At 36.9% G+C, this 21,594-nt stretch overlaps 1 pseudogene; it reads left to right on the forward strand.

Moving 5' to 3' along the window:
* The first annotated feature begins 9,125 nt into the window (after positions 1–9,125).
* On the forward strand, positions 9,126–20,660 carry LOC116127642 (annotated as a pseudogene).
* The last annotated feature ends 934 nt before the right edge of the window (positions 20,661–21,594 follow it).

Consider the following 21,594-nt stretch of genomic DNA (forward strand, 5'->3'; position numbering starts at 1 on the left):
CATTTGCCTCTTTTCTAATGGAGTAGAGAGAATTTAAGAGAATACTTCCCTAGGTGGAATAAGAGACCGAGTAGGGCACTGAAAGTGGTCTTTTAGGAGAATTTGGATCTCATTCCTCTCAATGAATGAATCCACTCTATGTTCACTTTTATTCTGACATAACTTCATGTAATCCTCCTAGATTCCTCATTAAACCTTGATTCTACTTCTTTTTAGAAAAATATGTGCGGAGCCGATATCAAGGAGAATTGAAATTTTGCTTCTTGTCGAGAAGTCCTGTGACTCGCATAGTTTGAGGTGTATGAGCTCCGACCATGGCATGAATAGATATTTATGGGATGGGGTGAATTGTGAGAGCAATCCATATCTTCCTTATCTACTAAGGGTTGACTTTCAAGCATGAAATGGGTTTGAGTCTTGCATTTATGCCCGGGCCAAATTTTTTTGTCACAATAGTAGTGCAGTCCTTTATCTCTTCTCTCCTTCATAGCATCATAGTAAAGTGTTTTAACCTGCAGAATAGCAATAAGTTGAGAGAGGGTGTTGGATGGACTTGTCATTGCACTGGCACTTGCATGCACTCGGTGGGGTGGATGACTATTAGATGAAGGGCGAGCTTAGGCAGCCAAATGAGCTTCTTGTGTGTGTGCAAGCCCAATTGCTTCAGTGAGGGAATTTGGGCGAAGTAGTTTAAGCATATAACAAATCTCATATTTTAATCCATTGACAAAATAATGGAGGAGAAAATCATCACTCAATCCCACCACAAGGTTTGGTTTGATAAAGCCTCAAACCGTTTTTGATATGCTACCATAGTAGAGCTCTGATGTAACTTTGCTAGTTCTCCTTTAGCATTATCAAAATTCGATGGCCCGAACCACTTTTCCAATGCATCGACAAAGCTGCTCTAATCTATCAAGGAACCAGTATATTGTAATCATTTAAAGTATTATAAGGCATCACCTTTGAGATGGAAGGAGGCGATTAGCAACTGTTGTGGTGGTGGAATTTGATAAAACATGAAGTATTATTTAGCTTGCAATTCTTCCCCATCATACTTCAACAACTTAACTTTTGGTCCTCTCTGGTTTGGTGTGGAAGGCAATGGTGGGCGCTTGATCGGGACGGAAGTCATTGACATAGGTGGTGGAGGAGAGGGTGAAACTCAGATGTTTTGGGAGGTGAACGTTGCACAAACAGGTCTCGTACCTGAATGTTATGCCTAAAAAGGTAGGGCTGACGTGGAGCCTTGTCAGCAAGGGCTGGTTAGAGCTTAGGAAGGCTCTGTGCCATCCAGGTGCAGCCACGTGGCGTAATGGTGCAAGTGGCATGGTTCCTGTCAGCGCAGTATGTGAGTGCTAGGCTTGCAAGCGGTTGGAGATCGCCCACCTGTCCAAACCCTGCATAAGTCGAGGAAATCCCTTGGGCAGGTAACCAATGGGACACAAAGAAAGATTTGTATGACACCTACCCACTTGTAGATTTTGTAATCATTACCTTGAACTCTCCCACTATAAATAGAGGCCTTCCCTCTCATTTGTGGGATTGGCTAATTTTACTCTGAAATAGCTTACTCTCTCTCTCTCTCTCTCTCTCTCTCTCTCTCTCTCTTTGTATTGTCTTTGAACTGTAACTTAGCTCACTGTACGTGACCTGATTTTACTCCTTTATTAATACAATAGCAGTAGACGTAGGATTCGCTTTTGAGCATCCGAACCACTTTAAATATTGGTTCTCACCCATTATTTAATTTAATATCTCCATATCACGTGTGACTTCTAAGTCCGCTTAGCATTTTACATGTGCAAGTAGTTGGTGTCAAAATCCAGCATTAACAGTTTGGCACTAGAAGGAGGGCCTGATTTAGTATTTGCTCTTCATAAAAAAATCTCTGACTAATTGGTCTCACCATAGCAAATAGCTTGCGGTTTTGAATCTGAGCGAACCAATTATGGCAATAGAGAGATCCCCCAGGTATAAGAGGACACTTCCCCCGAAGTGCCGCCAGTCTAGCAGAATATCATAAGGGATATTCCTTCAAGCTCGCGGCTCGATCCAGCCGTCATGAGTTACCTGGAGAGTTCAATAATACTCTCCAAACGGTCAGCCAAAGGCTGGACTGATTGGATCGGGTCTTGCCACCTGAATCCAATGAGGCGGTGCCACCGCCAAAAACGCCCACAGGTCGCGTGAAAGCGCGAAAAAGGGCAAAAACCCATACCGCGCGCACTGCAGCGTGTCAGAGAAAGGAAAGCAAGTGGCGCAAAATGGATCAAAGGGCTCCGAGGAACCAGTGAACACCGATCACGCACCAGGTAGAATACTATGACATTGCGACTTGGCGACATGTCGCAACATAAGCTATCCCACGCCACATCGCATAGGCACTCCCATAAAAGTGCAAGGCGGGGAGATTCCCAATATCGTTTAAATGACGACCTTGATCATCACCATGCAGGGCATTCTTGTCAACTGCAGGTCAGTTCGTACCATTGCAAAGATCGGGAAGACTCCCTGAATCACTCAATGCCATCACACGGCTCCAGCCAACATGTGTCAAGGTTTGCCAGAGCTTCCAGTCGAGGTGAGGAAGAGTCCGATTTGCAGTCTTTCCTCAACCGCAACGGTGAGAGTCAAACCCACTTTGTGGAAAGTGATCCCTAGGTAGCTCCGCTGCCTCAAATTGATGAACTACAACAAACTTAGATAAGCTCAAGGCTCAGCAGAATGAGCAGCGGAAGGTCACAGAGGCGTCTCCCTTTTCTCATACAATATTAGCTGTCTCTCTCCCATTGAGATTCAGAATGCCCGACATGCGAGCATTCGATAAGAATTCTGATCCGCAGGATCATTTATACGAGTTCAACAACCTTATGGAACTCCACCAAGTCTCTAACTTAGCAAAATGTCATTGCTTGGCAGTAACCCTAACTGCCCATGCCAAGCGCTGGTTCAAGTCGCTTCTAGTAGGATCAGTCAGCTCATGGCCTCAAATGAGCTCGACATTTTTGAGGCACTTCCAGGCGAACAGGAAGTTCTCAATGCTACTAAGTTATCTGAGCAATATACAGCAGGATGAATCCCTCCAATCTTATATAGACAGGTTCTACAGGGAACTCCACAAAGTGGCTCATACTCCCAAAGAGTCCGCTTGGACTCTCATCATTGCAGGAGTTTGCCCACAGATAGATTTGTGGAAGGAGCTGTAATCCGAGGATGATGTTTCCCTCACTCACTTCTACAACCTTACTGAAAAGTACCTCCTTATTGAAAATTCCATGGCCGCTACCTCGGTCCTTTTGGCAGTGCTCCCAACCGGAGGGAGAATAAGAGGGTTGATTGTAGATGGGCTAATGACGATCAGTAGAAAAGAAAGAAGCAACGATATGAGCCCAAGAAATCTTATGCCCTAGTTCCTCGTTACGATTGCGACAAGAGTCAATATACTCCTCTAAATGGCTCGGTATCGGCTATTCTGGATAAATAAGAAGAGGCCGGTTTGCTTGGAGAGCCTAAGCCTATGAATAATCCCCCCTCAGCTAGAAACAATAAAAAGTATTGTTGCTATCATCGGGATAGTGGGCATCACACCGATGAGTGTCGAGCTCTCAAGCATGCAATTGAGGACCTCATTAAGCAAGGGCACTTCAAAGAGTATGTCGATACTCCCGTTCGGGAGAAAAATCAAGAGGAACTAGGGAAGAAGCATCATGGTTGCAAAGGCCTTTACTGTGTGGGGATCATCTTTGGAGGAACACACCTCGAGGGGAATTCTTCAGGTGCGCAGGAAAGGTATGCTCGAGAAGCCCGTCATGACCCCATAAGTGTAATGAACACGACGTCGCGACCCGCTAAGGTTCGCAAGGAAGAGGAAATCTTTTTCTCTAAGAAAGACGCGATGCGATTGCATCACCCCCATGAGGATGCTCTCGTCCTCGCACCTAAAATAGGTCGGTGCAAAGTTAACAGGATGTTGGTGGACAATAGAAGCGCGGTGAATATCTTATTTCTGCGAGCTTTCAAGAAGTCTACCTCTATCCCTCTTTATGGTTTCATCGGGGATCATCTGATTCCCAAGGGGACGATCTCGCTCCTGGTCACGTTGGAAGAAACTGACAAGATGACCAAAATGACTGAGTTTTTAGTGGTAGACTATCCGTCTGCCTTCAATGATATATTGCTATAAAGTTACGCCCTTCGGCCTAAAAAATGTTGGGGTGACTTACCAGCGGATGGTTAATCGAATGTTTTCCAAGCAAATCAGAAAATTGATGGAAGTCTATGTTGATGACATGCTGGTCAAATCGCATGTCGCTTCAGATCAAATAGCACATAGGGGTGAGCACGGGTAGCGGGTAGAACCGGAACCGGGGGTAAGAACCGGAACAGGAACCGGAACCGGAACCTACCCAGAACCTGCACTGTGCGGGTAGGTTCCGGTTCCAATTTTTTGGAACCGTTACTGTGCGGTTCCGGTTCCGGTTCTTGCATGTGGAGGAACCAGAACCGGAACCGAAACCTATAAAAAGGGTACCCTGTTTGGAACCTGTTTTGGAACCTGTTTTGGAACCTGTTTGGAACCTGTTTTGGAACCTGTTTGGAACCTGTTTGGAACCTGTTTTGGAACCTATTTGGAACCTGTTTGGAACCTGTTTTGGAACCTATTTGGAACCTGCTTTGGAACCTGCTTTGGAACCTGTTTTGGAACCTGTTTTGGAACCTGTTTGGAACCTGTTTTGGAACCTGTTTTTGGAACCTGTTTTGGAACCTGTTTAGAACCTATTTTGGAACCTGGACTATAATGAAATATTTGTGAAATGTAAATAATGGGGGAGTTTCTATTATTTTACATATAAAAAAATTTAAAATAGAAAACATAATTAAATAATATACGAATACAATTATTCTTATTACATATAAATTACACCATATTAAAAACTTTAATATTATAATAATTAATATTAAAGTTTTGATCAATTAAGTGAATAATTGGAATTATGATCCAATTAAAAGTGTTTTACATTTTTAATGTTATTAAAAGAATTATTTTGAATAAAATAGTATATTGATTGAGTAAAATATTTAGTATTTACTTCAATTATCAAGTTCTAAAATATCTATAATAAATTAGTAATTAATTAATTATATTGATAAATTGATAAACATTAATAAATTTAATTACTAGTTAAATATCATACTTAATCAATTATAACATTACATTATAGTTAAATGATTACTTAATTAATTATAATTTTAAACATTACTTAATTGATTTATAATATAATTATTATAGCATTACATTAAATGATACTATTTAATTAATTGACTTATAAGTTATAACATAATTAATATAATTAATTAAATATAATTATAATTTAATTAATTAGCATTACGGTAGATTTATAGTATAATTACTTAATCATATAACATTTTATTATAAACATTAGTACAAAACTTATTAAATGATTTAAAAATTAATTAATTAATATTACGTTAAAAATTTATAGTATGATTACTAATAGTTAATCACTATAACATTACATTATAGTATGATTATATAATTAATTATAACATTACATAATTAAATAATTACTTAATGATTATGTCATTATATTATAAATATTAGTAATTACTAATACTACATAAACATTAGCATAATACTAATTAAATGATAAGAAATTAATTAATTATAAACATACCTTATAAACATTCATTATAAACATTAATAAGCATTACATTATAGTTAAATAATTACTCAATTAAGTATAATATTTATATACATATATATCATGATCACTTACTAATTATAGCATTACATGGTTAAATGATTACATAATTAGTTATGAATTTAAAATTACATTATAAACATTACTATTTACTATATTATTACATTACTTAATAAACGATTAAAAATTAATTAATTATAACATTACCTTATATATTTATAATATGATTACTTAATCAATTATAACATTCCATTATAAACATTAGTATATAATCAAATGATTTGAAATTTAATTAATTATAATATTAAATTATGATTTATAGTATGATTAATTATTCATTAACATTACATTATACTATTATGTATGATCATATAATTAATATAACATTACATAATTAAATGATTACTTAATTGATTATGAGTTATGATATTAGTTTTAAACATTAGTAATTACTAATTTACTACATAAACATTAGCACAATATTTAATTAAATGATAAGAAATTTAATTAATTATAACATTACCTTATAAACATTTCATTATAAACATTTATTAAGCATTACATTATAGTTAAATAATTACTCAAATAAATTATAAATTATATATACATTATAATATGATACTTACTAATTATAGCATACATAGTTAAATGATACATAATTACATAATTAGTTATGAATTTAACTACATTAAACATTAGTAATTTACTAATTACTATATTATTACATTACTTAATTAAAAGATTAAAAATTAATTAATTATAACATACCTTATATATTTAATATGATTACTTAATCATTATAACATTCTATTATAAACATTAGTATATAATCAAAAGATTTGAAATTTAATTAATTATAATATTAAATTATAGATTAAGTATGATTACTAATTCATTATAACATTACATTATATATTATAGTAGATCATATAATTAAATAATATTACATAATTAAATGATTACTTAATTGATTTAAGTTATGATATTATGTTTTAAACATTAGTAATTACTAATTTACTACATAAACATTAACATAATACTTAATTAAATGATAAGAAATTTAATTAATTATAACATTACCTTATAAACATTATATAAACATTAATTAATGTTAAACAATTACTCAATTAAATTATAATATTATTACATTACATATATTAGATCACTTACTTAATTAAAACATATATAGTTAAATGATCACATAATTACTGAATTAGTTATGAATTTATAACATACATTATAAACATTAGTAATTACTATACTATTATATTACTTAATTAAACGATTAAAATTTAATTAATTATAACATACTTTATATATTTATAATGATTACTTAATCAATTAAACATTCCATTATAAACATAGTATATTAATTAAATGATTTGAAATTTAATTAATTATAAATAAATTATAAATTATAGTTGATTACTTAATCATTATAACATTACATTACTATATTAGATGACATATAATTAATAAACATTACATAATTAAATGATTACTAATTGATTATGACATATATTTAAACATTAGTAATTTACTAATTTACATAATACTTAATCAAATATTATAATTTATAATATAAACATTATATTATAAATTTATGGTTGATTATTAATTAATTATAACATTATATTATAAACAATATTACAACACTTATTAAATGATTAACAATTTAATTAATTATAGTATTACATTTAATTAAATAGTATACTTATTAATTATAACATTACAATTTACATTGAGTATGATTACTTAATTAATATAACATTACAATTTATATGTAGTATGATCATTATTTAATTAAAAATTATTAGTTTCTAATATTAAATTTACTCAATTATATTTGGTATATTATAAATACCCAATTGACAAATTATAACATTAATAATAAATAATTAATATTAATAATTATTATAATATTATGTGCGAATTGTGATGAATAACTGTTTGTGTTTTGGTGTTGATTGACGAATTTTATGGGAATTGTGATGAATTGATTGAATTCAAGTGTTGTTTAGAGATTACAAGTTATGAGTTACATTGGACACAAATGAATGAATAATTAAAATTTGTTAGGGGTGTATTTGTAAACTTATAAGGTGTTTTTATTATTTTTTAAACTAATAGGGGGGTAATTGATTTTTTACAGGGTACCCTGGAAAGGAACCGGAACCTGCATTTTAGGTTCCGATTCCTTGAATTGAAGAACCTGCACTGTGCGGTTCCGATTCCGGTTCCTTTTTTTGGGAACCTGCACTGTGCGGTTCCGGTTCCGGTTCCGATTCCCCCGAAAAATACAGGGTACCCGGAACCGCTCACCCCCACATCTCGCTAAGATGTTCAATATACTCTGAAAGTACAAAATGAAGCTCAATCCTCTCAAGTGTTCATTTGAAGTATCCTCAGGAAAATTCCTAGGGTATATGGTTAACTAGAGGGGGATAGAAATCAACCTCGAGAAGATCCAAGCTCTCCTTGATATGAGAAGTCGACCAATCGAAAACAGGTTCAGAGTTTCAATGAGAGAATATCGGCTCTCAGTCGCTTCATATCAAGGGCAATAGATCATTGTTTGCCATTTTTCAATATACTCAGGGCCAACAAAAGGTTTGAATGGACTTCGAATTGCGAACAGGCTTTTTAGAGCATAAAAGAGTACCTCAGAAAGCCACCTCTACTGTCCAAGCCTCTTTCCCAGGAAATTCTTCTCTTGTATCTGTCCATCTCTCAGCATGCGGTCAGTGTAACTCTAATTTGGGAGGAAAGCAGAGTCCAATGGCCGGTATATTACGTGACCAGGCGACTGCTGGATGCCAAAATGCGGTATCCAGAAATGGAGCGATTAGCTTATGCCTTGCTGATTGCCTCCAGAAAGTTGCGACCTTATTTCCATGCCATACAATCCATGTATTGACCAACTATCCGCTCAGGCAAGTCCTTCAGAAACTGGAGGCTTCGGGTAAGTTACTCAAGTGGGCGATGGAACTGAGTCAATTCGATCTGCAGTACAGATCGAAAGTAATTATTAAAGGGCAGGCTGCTGTCGATTTCATTTCAGAGTTTTCACACTAACCGATTCAGGAATCGGAGCAGCAAGCCAATAAAGTCACCTAGGAAACTGTTCAGAATTTATTGACTTGGAGCCTATATATCGATGGTTCCTCGAACATGAAAAGGGCCGGGGCAGACCTTCTCCTCCTTAGTGCCAAAGGGACTCGCATCCATGGTGTTCTTCGGTTTGGGTTCAAAGCTATGAACAATGAGGCCGAGTACGAAGCACTACTCGCTGGTCTACGGTTGGCAAAAGAGATTAGGTCAATCGCGATCAGTATTCACAACGACTCTATATTGATTGTCAATAAGATTTTGGGAGAATATCAAGCCAAGGAAGAAAACATGATCAGTTATCTGAAGAAACCTAAGCTGCACTCGAGTCTTTCAAGCACTTCACGATCATGCAGATTCCTAGAGACAGTAATTTTGTTACAGATGCCTTGGCAAGAATAGCCTCGTCGGTGGACTCAGATGCACAAAAAAGTATTCCTATTTGGTACATAGAGATACCTAGTATCACCTCGCCCGAACAGGCAGTGGCTACAGCAGAGTCAGTTTCCTGGATGACTCTAGTTATTCTATATCTCCGAGATGGGACTTTGCCCAATGACAAGACTGAGGCAAGAACCTTGCGCGCCAGAACTACTCGCTACACACTCATGGGAGATCAGTTGTACAAGCGAGGGTTTAACGCCCCTCTCCTTTGATGTGTAACCAATGAGGAAACATACTATATCATGAGGGAGATACATGAAAGGATCTGTTGTAATTACACTGCTGCGCAATCCCTCGCCAACAAAGTTTTCTGTCAATGGTACTACTGGCCCCTGCTTCAAGAATACATCTTCAACTTTGTAAAAAAGTGTGACAAGTGCTAGCGGTTCGCAAACATACCACGAGCTCCTTCCTACCAGTTGATAACCATGACCAGCCTTTGGCCATTCTCCATGTGGGGAATTGATCTTGTTGGACCCATGCCAACCGGAAAGGGAGGGGTCAAATATGCTATGGCCGTAGTGGATTATTTCACCAAATGGGCTGAGGCTAAACCTCTGGCTGCAATCACTACCAAGAAGCTCAAGGACTTCATTTTCAAAAATATAGTGTGCCGTTACAGAATTCCTCATACACTAATCTCTGATAATAGAAAGCAGTTTGACAATGAGGACTTCAAGCAGTTTTGCGATGAGCTGGGGATCCATTAAAAGTTTACCTCGGTCGCAAGACTGCAAGCCAATGGCCAGGTTAAAGCCGTCAATAAGATCATCAAGCATACTCTGAAAGCTAAGCTTGGCGCTGCCAAGGGTAATTGGGTCGACGACCTCCCAGAAGTCCTATGGGCATAAAGGACAACTCCGAGAACCTCTACTTCAGATTTGCCCTTCTCGCTAGCATATGGTTGCGAGGCTATGATCCCAGTGGAAGTAAGGACTAGTTCACTTCGGAGAGACTTGTTTAATGAAATGGACAATGAAACATTTTTACGTGCAAGTCTGGACTTAGTTGAAGAACACTACGGTAAAGCTCAGTTAAGGATAGCAGCCTACCAGTAGCGTGCAAAAAGATTCTTTGACTCTAAAGTCAGGAGAAGGGACTCTCAGGTCAGCGACCTGGTTCTAAAAGAAGTCATTCTCGGTATACGAGAACCTAGCGCGGGAGTATTGGGATCGAACTGGGAAGGCCCATACCGCATCGCTAAGGTGATATGACTAGGTACGTATTACCTCAAAAGGCTTAACGGTTCCAAAGTACCACGAGTTTGGAATGCTGAGCATCTTTGCCCTTATTATCAGTCGAATTTGCTCTTTTAATTTCCTTGTAAAATTTCCCTTATAAACTTTGTAAATAAGATCGCTCTTAAGCATAATTTATCTTGTACGATCTTGTTCCTCACATTGTTTTTATATCTTTTTGTTCGCATATGTAATATTTGTGAAGTACAAAAATTTATAAGTACTACTGCAAATAGCTAGAAAATATCTTTCTATTCACGTGTGTAATGTTTGTGGAGTATGAAAAATTACAAGTACTGTCACAAATAATTTGAAAATATTTCTTTCATTCATGAATGCTAAGTATAGAAAACAGAAAATACAAGGATAGTCAAAAGCAAGGTTGTGAAAAAGAAAAGCAGAAGCGATTACTGGTTTTCGCCCCCAAGCCCTGAGGGTGCAACCTCGTTATCTCCAGGTTGGTCGCCGACCTGGTCAGCTGCTAGGTCTTTTGGAACATACTCCTCCAACTGATCATCTTCTGGATAAGGCCCTTCACCTTCCTCCTCATCGTCAGCTTGTGCCATGAAAGCAAGGATCCTGTAGTAATCGTCTGGGAGGTCGGTGAGGTCTATTTTCGGGTTCTTCGGTGTAAGGCATAAATGGCTAAATCGACCAGTTAGCGGCTTTCCTCTTAATTTTCAGTATCAACAGTTTGACAGAGATGAAGCGACAAGAGTTGGAGTAATTCAAGGTCCACTTCAAGTACCATCTTCTACTTCTCGGTGCTTTCCTGTAACCGAGCTCTTTCTTCTTCTGCTTGTGAGGCCCATTCGGAGTTCGCTCGCAGCTCACTCTCTTTCTCGCCACACTCTTTTGTGAGTATGGCCACTGTCCTCTAGAGCTCTTTGATCTCTTCTCCTCTCTTCTCCAGCTTGACGTTTTGGAAGTCTACTGTGCGAAGCGTAACATTCCTCTTTGACATGTATTGGTTCACCTGAATGGTGAACAAGCTCGTCTCTTTTTTCACGGCTACTAAGTCCCGTTTCAACTGCGCATTCTCTTCCTTCAGCTCAAAGAGTCCCCCAGCAGGTTCCTGTTGGGTCTTCTGTTGGGCCAAGTGCATAGCGAGTAGAGACTGCATAATAAAGGAAGCAAGGGTTAAGTTCCATTTCTTTGAAAAAACAAAGGGAATATTGGAAAAGTCCTCGATAAGGACAAACTATCTTACTTGGCTTTCCAGCTGAAATGCACTGGTCATTAGGTCCGCAAGGTGGGAGGCCACAAAATCTTCAAAGACCTTGGCAATTTTCACTTCAAGAAGGTGTACACCATCGGCTGCAAGTGATTCGAAAGTTGTCCCATAGAGTCTAACACAGGTGTGCCAGCTCTTGAAGAAGATGGCACCTTGCCAGTCAGCTTTTTGCCTACTCTCCTTTCGGGAGCTGCGGTTTCTCTCCATCCATTGCGTGGACGTTCAGGGACTAGTGTAATGTCGGTCGCATGCCTCGAGGTCCTCTTGAGTAAAAAGCCTGATAAGGTTACAACCTCCCAAGCTATACCCCCAAGCACTTCGGCTTAGACTTTGATTCCTCTTGCTGCAGCTGCTTCCTTTTCTTAGCTTTTTGACCCATGGTCTTCTGCTTAGGGTGAGCAGCCACAAGTTGAGAAGCTTCCACGATTGTTCGGTGGGTGTTTGTGCCCCTACCTGTGCTCCTTTGATAGGGGTGTCGCTAGGGCCCGCCTCGGTTGGTTCCGTGGTACTGACTTAGGGAAAAACGAACCCACCCCCTGGCTCTTGATGACCTTGGAACTTTTGGTGACATGGTCGTCGTATGCAAGTACTGTTAGTAAAAGAGTCCGCTGCATGCAAAAGAAATTTTTTTCTAAGATCACAGACACTTACGAAGTAAAGGTTCTAAGGTCGTTTTAGAATTGAAGAAGCTGTACTTCCTCACGTTGGCAGTTGTCACGAGCAGTCTTGCATCCCAACTCTGCTTGGGTAGGTTACTGAATGATAGTATTCGATTGAAGTTAGTGAGAGCCATCAACCTGGTCGTCTTGTTTCCTGCAAAGAAACGGGAAAGTTCGTTAAAAAGCAAAGACTAAAGGAAAAGAAAAAGTTCACTAAGTAAAAGAAGGGAAGACCTACTCGGCTCCCTAAATTGGCAGATGCCATCGTAATGGAAGAAGAAAATTTAGTCTCGCATGCCTTGACAGTATTAGGGTAACCAAATATGCCTCTCTCGATCGTAGATCGCTTCGAGAGGTAGTAAGAATTTTTGTCCTTGCTCTTCTTCAAATAATAAGAGCAAACAACCTCTAGCGTAGTCAACTGGCCTAGGCTGTTTTCATCGCATGCAGTATACATAGCCACGGCTATCATATACCTGTTGGGCGTCAGCTGCAAAGGTGCGACCTCGAAGTGATTGAGGATCAACTTGATAAAGGGGTGGAAGGGTATTAGCGCCCCACATTTAAATATCGCCTTGGAGATCGCGACCATTCCCTATAGGGGATTTCGAGTTGTGTACAACCTATACTGGTAGACGTCTATGCTTGGTGCATATTGGTCCACTGCCCTCTACATTTCCTCTCGGGTGGCTACTGACAGAATCTCTTGTGCAAGACCTATTGGGGCGTCCTGCGCTTGCGAGCTTGTCCCCTCAATTGTTCTGGTCGTTGAGGTATCCATCTCTTCTATGGTCTGAAAAAGGTGACATGTAGAGATTACTCAGTCTTCATATAGAATTTAGTACGACGGCGTGGAAGAACAAAAAATCCTTGGGGACTTATTGAAGAAGCTGTATGTGAGGAGAATGGCAGCAGATCTTGGGATCATTAGAATCTATGCTTCAGGAAATATGGTAGGCATGGAAACAAATATGAATAAGAGGGTTTTCAAACTGATGACAGATTCCATGACATCTGATATTTACCGAAACTCTTTGGTCTTCGACAGAGATCAAATAAAGGTAACCATGTAACCTTCTTACATCTATTTACCTATAGATGTGTGGTCCACATTTCTTTTTTCTGGTTTCCTACGGATTCAACACACTTATGCCTTGAGCAATAAGATGTTAGTACCAATCAATACTAATAATGGTCTGTTTTATTTTCCCCAGGTAGAACTTCTTCTGGAGCTACCAAAAGAACAGCTACTCAATTGGATCTTCCAATGTTTGGGTGAACTTCATGCTTCGCTTCTAGCTCTTATAAAATATTAGTTCTCTCTCCCGACTCAGACATTTCTCTTATCAAGATTGCCTGATTGCTTTGGTGTGTTCAAGTGAAGGGGAACGAAAGATTTTCCTTGTCAATGGATTTTTACTCTGCTTAAACTGAAAAGCTGAGATGTCCTTGTATAAATTAAATAGTCAAAACAAAGCGACTCAATCATTACAATTTTTTTACAAATACATATTTTCTCACTTGTAGGGTCTGATATGACTATACAAGTACATTTTTTCAAGGTAAACTTCAGAAACCATTGCGCATTTTCAACTGACCCATCATTGTGCTCTTCTAACTGGCTCTTCTTCTATAGGATGTGTCGATGCTATACTGTTTGCCCCATTTTTCTTCAAAGACAAAGAGAAAGGGTTCACTCTGCGAAGACTGTAGATCGACAATGACAAGTGTGATACCACAAGCTTAGCAAAACTAGGATATGCCCATTCCTTTTGTGCTACTCATCTTCCTGACATATAGGCTTCACATTGAAGCTTTGCTGTTTTAATTTGCATAACCTGTTTGGAAAGGGATTTTGTACATATATAGACTATAGAGGCTCGATTGAATTTACCATTATATTATGTAATTCTTAAAGAAGGATCGTTAGGTGACCGATAGAGATGGTTTCATATAAAATCATTCATTTCGAGAAGTATATATAGTTTCTCGTATGGTAGCAATTAGCAAATTTCCCAAAACTATTGTAAAGGGGATCTATTTTTGACTGGTTGTTAAGTAGAGCTCATGGTTAATCGCGTAAGTGGTGCCCATTTCACAGTACCCTGCAGGCCTCAACCTATCACTATTAGATTGTTTCTTTGTTGGCAATATATATATAATACCTTAGTGCCACCTCCATCAAAATTCACCATTGAGATCAAGTGTTTTAATGGAGAACCCTATAACAAAGTTTCAAACATGGTTAATAGAAATCGATAATAAAGGTAATTTAGAATGACAGAGATTGAAAATCACATAGGGTATAGTTGAAGAAAACAAAAGGAAACAAATTTTGGACGCAAGGAATCAAATCAGAAGATAGATTAAATTAGAACTTTTGAAAAGGAGAATCAAACAAGTGTACCTCTACCGGTGCTTGCCTTGTTTCGAAAGCCTTGTTCAGGGTCAGAGGACTAGTCGAGGTGCGCGTAAGCTAGCCCAGACACCCTCGGTAACCAAAAAAAATAAAATAAAATAATAATAATAATAACGGTACTTTCTTGATTACTAAGAGCTATTTATAAATATAAAATAACATTACTTTGACACGGTAATTTATAAATTTATAGTTTAGTCCTTATGACGGTTACTTTGACTTTTATGATAAAAATGATGCTTTTGTCTTTTCTAAGAAATTTTTCTTTAAATGATATGTGTTTGTTTACCTATTTTTCCCTATCATATTCCTATCATTTCCAAAATATACATTTGTTTTCCTATTCTGAAAATACTATTATATTTTATTCAATTATTTTTAAATCTCCTAAGTTTGTTAATTTAACTAAACACCCCCAAAAAAAGTTTAGAAATTGACAAAAACACCCCCACCCACCCACATTTGTCAGATTCTAGCCACTACCATCGGAAGGTGGTCGGAATCTGGTATAATGGTGCACTACTGGCTGAATTTGGCCGGTAGTGCACTGATCTAACCTTTTTTGGCTAGATGCACGTTCTACAACCAATGATCTGGTCGTTGGCGGCCAGATCTTTGGTTGTAGCTAGTCGTCAACAATGGCTATATCTTTTGCCGTTGTTGACGACCAAACGCGACCAGATCTGATTATCAATGGCTAGATCTAGCTTTAGATCTGGCATTTTCTAGCTAGATCCATAGTGGATCTGGCTGGAAAAGGCCATCTCTGCATACGACCGGCTAGATCTAATTGGTCATGCATCGATACAACGACTTTGACCACCCTCCGATGGTGGTGGCCAACTGTCGGTATTTAATTGGTGGGTGGGGGTGTTTTTGTAATTTTTAATATTTTTATTATAGGGGTGTTTAGAAATTAACAAACCTAAGGGGTGTTTTGTAATTTTTAAATCTTACCTCGTTATTACCACCCAACTCTTACCTTTTCCAAAATACTAAAACAAATGCACTCGTAAAGATTACAATAAATGCAAACTTTAACAATTAGTTAGAGCCCACGACCCATCCATTATCTCATTACATATTTGTAGCAGATTTTAAACGCAAAACTTAGGCTCCATTTGGTTCATTATTGGGTAGTTTTTAGAATAATCTTTTGAAAAAAATTAAATTGGGTGGGTATTACGATGTATAATTTTAAAAATTAACATAAATACCCACTATATTTATTTATTTACTAAACATCCCTATAATAAAATATTCAAAGTTAACAAAAACACTCCCAATCCACATAAATACGAACAGTCGGCCACCACCGCCGGAGGGTGGCTGGAGTTGCCGTATTGACGTATGACCGGCTCAATCTTGTCGGTCGTGTGCTGATATGGTCTTTTCCGGATCTGGCAGGAAAATGCCAGATCTACGACCAAAGATCTGGCCTTTTCCGGCCAGATCCACCGTGGATATGGCGGTGGATCTGGCCGGAAAAGGCCAGATCTTTGGTCGTAGATCTGGCATTTTCCTGCCAGATCCACAGAAAAGGCTAGATCAGCGTACTATCAGCCAGATTCAGCCGGTAGTGTGCCATTACACTAGATTCCGACCAGCTTCCGGCTGTGGTGGCCGGAATATGGTAAATTTGGGTTGTTGGAGTGTTTTTGCAATTTTTAAAATTTTTTTAAGGATTGTTTAGTTAAATTAACAAATTTAGGGGGTTTAAAGAAGAAAATAGAATAATTTAGAAAACTATTTTGAAAATAGGTGAACCAAACACAAATTTTGTGTTAACTTTTTTGGCTTCTAGTTTTCCCAATATGTGAACCAAATGTAGCCGTAAATTTGCATACTAGAAAAGATTTAAAATGACGTTTAATACCGTTATAATTTTAAATTTTTAATACCGTTATTATAACTTTCATAAGAAGCAGACTCTCACTTGCAATGGCGTCAAAATCTTCTCAAATTTTCAAGCTTTATGGTGATTATAGTTCATTTTTCAATCACTTTTTTTATTTAAGGTGAATAATTGTCAATTATGTCTTATAGTTTGCAGATAAATTGTACAGGTTATGACTTACTTTTGGGTTCATTCGCTGCTTTTTACGTGTTAAAGGTGCCATACACTAAGGTTGAAGAAAGCTTTAATGTTCAGTTACTAAAGTAAATTACCACTCTTCTACTTGAACTAAGAAAGTGTTAAATTCTAATTGCCAAGAAAATTTGGGGTGTAAGAATCACATAAATATTTAAATTCCTAGTTTTTTATAATAAAAAACCCTAACATTTTGACTTAAAGATTTTTATTATCTAAATCCCTAATCTTGAAAATTTTCAATTCAAGATTTGGGTTTTTGATGATACAAATCCTGAAATTGATTAAACAAAACTTGAGTTGTTATCTTTGTGTTTATGGTATTCTATAGAAGTGTTGTTTTTAACATCAATATGATTGGCAAATCGGGAACATCCGTTTAAGCTCTTGTAAATTAAGTGGGGAATCCCTTTCTGAAAATTGATTGACCTATTATAATTGTTATTTTGTAGTACGTTTGGCATTGGGTTACATCCTACTATCTACATTGCGGTTTTTCCATATTCAGGTACGTGCTTGTTTTTTTGTCTCTTAAACTGTGTTCATATTCATCTACGAGCGTTTTCAAGAGGTAATGAATCATCTTTTTGCATTGCATGGCCAGAATGTTTTCATTGCCTTGACTAGAAGTTAATTTAATAAAAATCCAGAAAGCTGATGCACTTTTAGCTGTGCAAAAGATGGCTTCAATCTGATTTAAGCTAGTAGCCTAGGTCATCTTAACCGTCCAAACTCAGAGAACCAAGAACTTCCAGAGTTAGATAGACTTGGAATTTTTGTTGGTGTTCATGTGTTGAAGTAGATCCTTATTAGGGTATGCCTTTTCATGTCTTCTCAAATCTTGTGGTTGCATGGAGAATGATGATATGCCTTTTAAATGATTGTATATCCTTCAAATAAAAACTCTAGTGAATGTATAGAATAAAAATGGTAAAAATTGACTATATTGCATAGCTGTGGCATTCTCTGCAAGGGTTTTGAACTTTTAATGTGTTGATGTTTAAGCAGTTTGGCAAAACGTTTGGACATCAAGTAGAAGCTTTCTTTGTCATACTAACTGCGCTTCAGTTTCACTTCCTGTTTTATTGCACACGTCCTCTTCCGAATATACAAGCTCTTGGTGTAGGTGATTACTGTTTTTTATTTAATCGTCATTTGTTTTCTCTATTTATCTATTTTATTCACAAACAAGTTTGTTCTCTCAAAACAATTACATGAAATTTTCTATTGTTTAGTATAATTGGGTTTCTCCCTTTTTAAGGCACATCACATACTGTCATAGTCAAATTTGTGATGGAGTGCATTTTCACTTGAAGTTGATGGAAGTGCTTTTAGTTTTCTTGTAGTTAGAGATTATAACTTGATGTGAGATCTCGGTCCTAGGTAAAACTTCTGTGTCTGGTTTCCTTTTTGCTTACATGGTTAGCTCTAAGGTTGTTCTTTATTGCTTATAGGACTAATGCATATTAAGTGACTTGTTCAATGTCTGGTTCATCTCTCTAGCTCTGTGAGGCTGAGCAATTGATTATTTATTGTATTAGATAAGAAGTAGATTTCGTTGTGGTTGTACTATTGATTGCTTATTTCCTTTCGTTCTTGTCAATTAGGTTCTTTTTGGCCACATTTTTTTACAGGTTTCTTGACTGCTAAATGTTTAGGGTCATGTAGTAGTGTCCAATTTTGTCTGGTGCACATGCGAGGGACAAAGGATTTTTAGTCATTAAAATAGATTAATTAGAATATGTTACTATAACTGCTGCTGATTATTTTTCTTAATTTTGTGTAGTCAACCTGGCATATGGGCTTGGCTTAAAGGGCAACTTTATGCGGCATTAAATTGTCTGGTATGTCTGCTTATTTTTGCTTCAAGTTTCAGAATATACATGGATTTGTGATTATTTTGATTTTCCTTTGTTTTCTTTTCTGACCAGATTTTCACCACAATTGTCTTTAGATGTGATATGTTGTTACTTCTTGGTCCTCTTGGCATAGAGCTTTTATTGGTAATTTGCTGTTCTTTTTCTGGAATATGCTTATTGATATTTTCTCATTATAATGCTGCATATTGAAAGAGAATACAAGGCTGTCTGCAATCTGTACAATTTAATGTTTGGAAGAACTTTATGAAGAATTAACATACTACAGTAATATATATCTATGTGCTAATTAGATTTAGAAAATTCCTATTGTAATTTTAAAACCATGATGCCTAGAACTATACAGTGACAATATTGGATAGTTATAAGCTTGAACACTTCTACGTCAGGGTGCAACTTATATAATGTTAGATTCCTTCAAACCCCATGTATATATAATGTTTTTATATTCTTAAAGAACCCCTGCATGACACATAAGTTAGTGTTCTTTTCTTTTTATATTCTTAACTTCAGTAATTTTTTTTGTAGTACTATTCTTTATGAGTAAGTATATGTTTTCCTAGATTCTCCTCTAGTATTATGCATTTGCTACTGCATCTCAGTATTCTCATACAAAAAGTCTGATTAATATTTGGTCCTTGTTATAAGAATCTCATTGTGTAAATGATAGACCAAATCAATTTCTTTGTGGAAAGCACTGAAATGTTGTATCGGAACTGCTCTACTGTCCATAGGTTTGTAAATTGTTCTTATGTAATATTGTTCATCAAAATTGTTCTGTAATAGAATTATGAATGATTTTTTCTTGTGCAGGGCTCACCATATTGGTTGATTCGACTATGAGGAAGAAGTTAGTGTGGCCTGAGTTTGAAGTTTTGTGGTTTAATAATATTTAAAATCAGAGTTCTGAGTTAGGTGTATCCTTGTTGAATGACTTTTTCATAGCACATTTTACTTTGTTGAGGAATTTGAAAAAAAACATGTGAGTGATATTCTTGGTTTTCCTCAAAGGTTTCTCTCTCGTCTTTATCAATTCACCTCGTTTGTGAATCTACATTTACGATATGATTGATGAGTAATATATCTATTATAATTTGTTGTTGCATGCATAAATTTGTTGTGGGTGTTGTCAGATATCATACTAAATGTGGTGACTGCATTTAAGGAGCCTCTACATAGGCAGTTCACCATTGGGTAATCAGTTGTCATCTTTATTTTGTAGGTTTCTTTTGTGATGGTAATGGTTGACATACATCTTGTAGAGCTTGCCTTTGATAGGTTCTTGATTAGCCTTTCTGTTTCTTGTCAGTTTGCTGTTTCATGTTCAGGTAATAATTAGGCAAATTTTATCTGCTCTTCCTTCACCATTTTTCATTAGACACATTCCTTTCACTGGTACTTCACTTCAGCCCTTCTACGCTCTTTGCTTGTTGCATATCCTCTTTGTATAGTGAGTATTCAAACCTCTAAATTTTTGGCATCTTGTTTTTTTTCTTTCATAATGGTTTCTAACTTAGAATGTTTCCTTTTCAGCTTGGGTTCTTACTTGACAGGAGAGTTCTACCCTTTATTTTCCTTGTTTTCTCTTTTGTGCTACTTTACTCTAAGCTTCCTCATAAGGTATTTGGAAAACTCTGGTGCCTCACTTTATTTTTACATTATCAGAGAACAGGTTATAATAATATCTTTTTTAAACCAATGCAGGAGCTTCGATTTATTATTAGTTCAGTACCAATTTTCAACTTATCAGCAGCAGTTGCAGGATGTATGTTCTTGTTTGTTGTTTGTTGTAAGCTGCACTAATTTGCTGAGATTGTTTATGTTCAATCTTACTGGGACATGCCTCAACTGTAGGTCATCTCATTCACCTTTTGGAAGAAAACTGTACAATGCCCTTTTGGTTGTCCTCTGTTTTTAGAGATGTCCTTAATCACATCATTGGCTGTCATGTTTTTTCTCAACCGCAAGTCATCTCATTCATGAGACACTTTACATTCCTTGTGTATGTTTGATGAAACCTAGCACCGTCACAGATCTCTTCTCAACTTACACGTAACACACACAACTCAAATGCAACAATAAAATATAACCAAGCACACGTTCAGCAGTATTCCAGTATCAAATCCAACCACAGCTCAAAATAATGGAAACTGCTATATTGATAATGATAAAGAGTTAAGGAAACAATAGGTTGTTTGAATGAAACAGTAAACAAAAAAACACCAGCTGGTCTTCAAGGGCCAGTACCTCCCACTCTCAATTCATGAAACAACAAAAACGATATCTTCCTTTGTGGTACCACTACTCCTTTATTCTAACACTAAATCCTAACTAACAGGACACCTGTCTTTGGTGATTTACCCCTTTTGCCCTTGCCTTCCCTTGCTTGTCCTGCGTGAGTACCAGTTGTGTATTTCGGGTCCATCATTACCCTCCCCAAGGAGTGCCACCTTGTCCTCAAGGTGGAAAGAAGGAAATTGGTGGCATATGGTTGTATAGGACTCCCAAGTATTATCACACGTCAGTAGGTCTTTCCATTTGATTAGGACCTCATAGTCTCCATTTATCAGCCTTTGCTTCCGTAAGACCTGCTCAGGTTCCACTTGGAGTACCATATCTTCATCAAGAAAGGAAGGAAGTGGAAGTGAGGTGATTGGTTGAGAGGTAACCTTTTTTAGTTGGGAGACGTGGAACACGTTGTGGATGCGGGCTGTAGTAGGAAGTTGCAAACGGTAAGCGACCGGACCAACCTTTTCAATCACTTCATAGGGTCCATAAAATCGGGGGCTGAGTTTTT

Source organism: Pistacia vera, unplaced genomic scaffold (genome assembly GCF_008641045.1).
Source record: "Pistacia vera cultivar Batoury unplaced genomic scaffold, PisVer_v2 Contig192, whole genome shotgun sequence".
Classification (NCBI taxonomy): domain Eukaryota; kingdom Viridiplantae; phylum Streptophyta; class Magnoliopsida; order Sapindales; family Anacardiaceae; genus Pistacia; species Pistacia vera.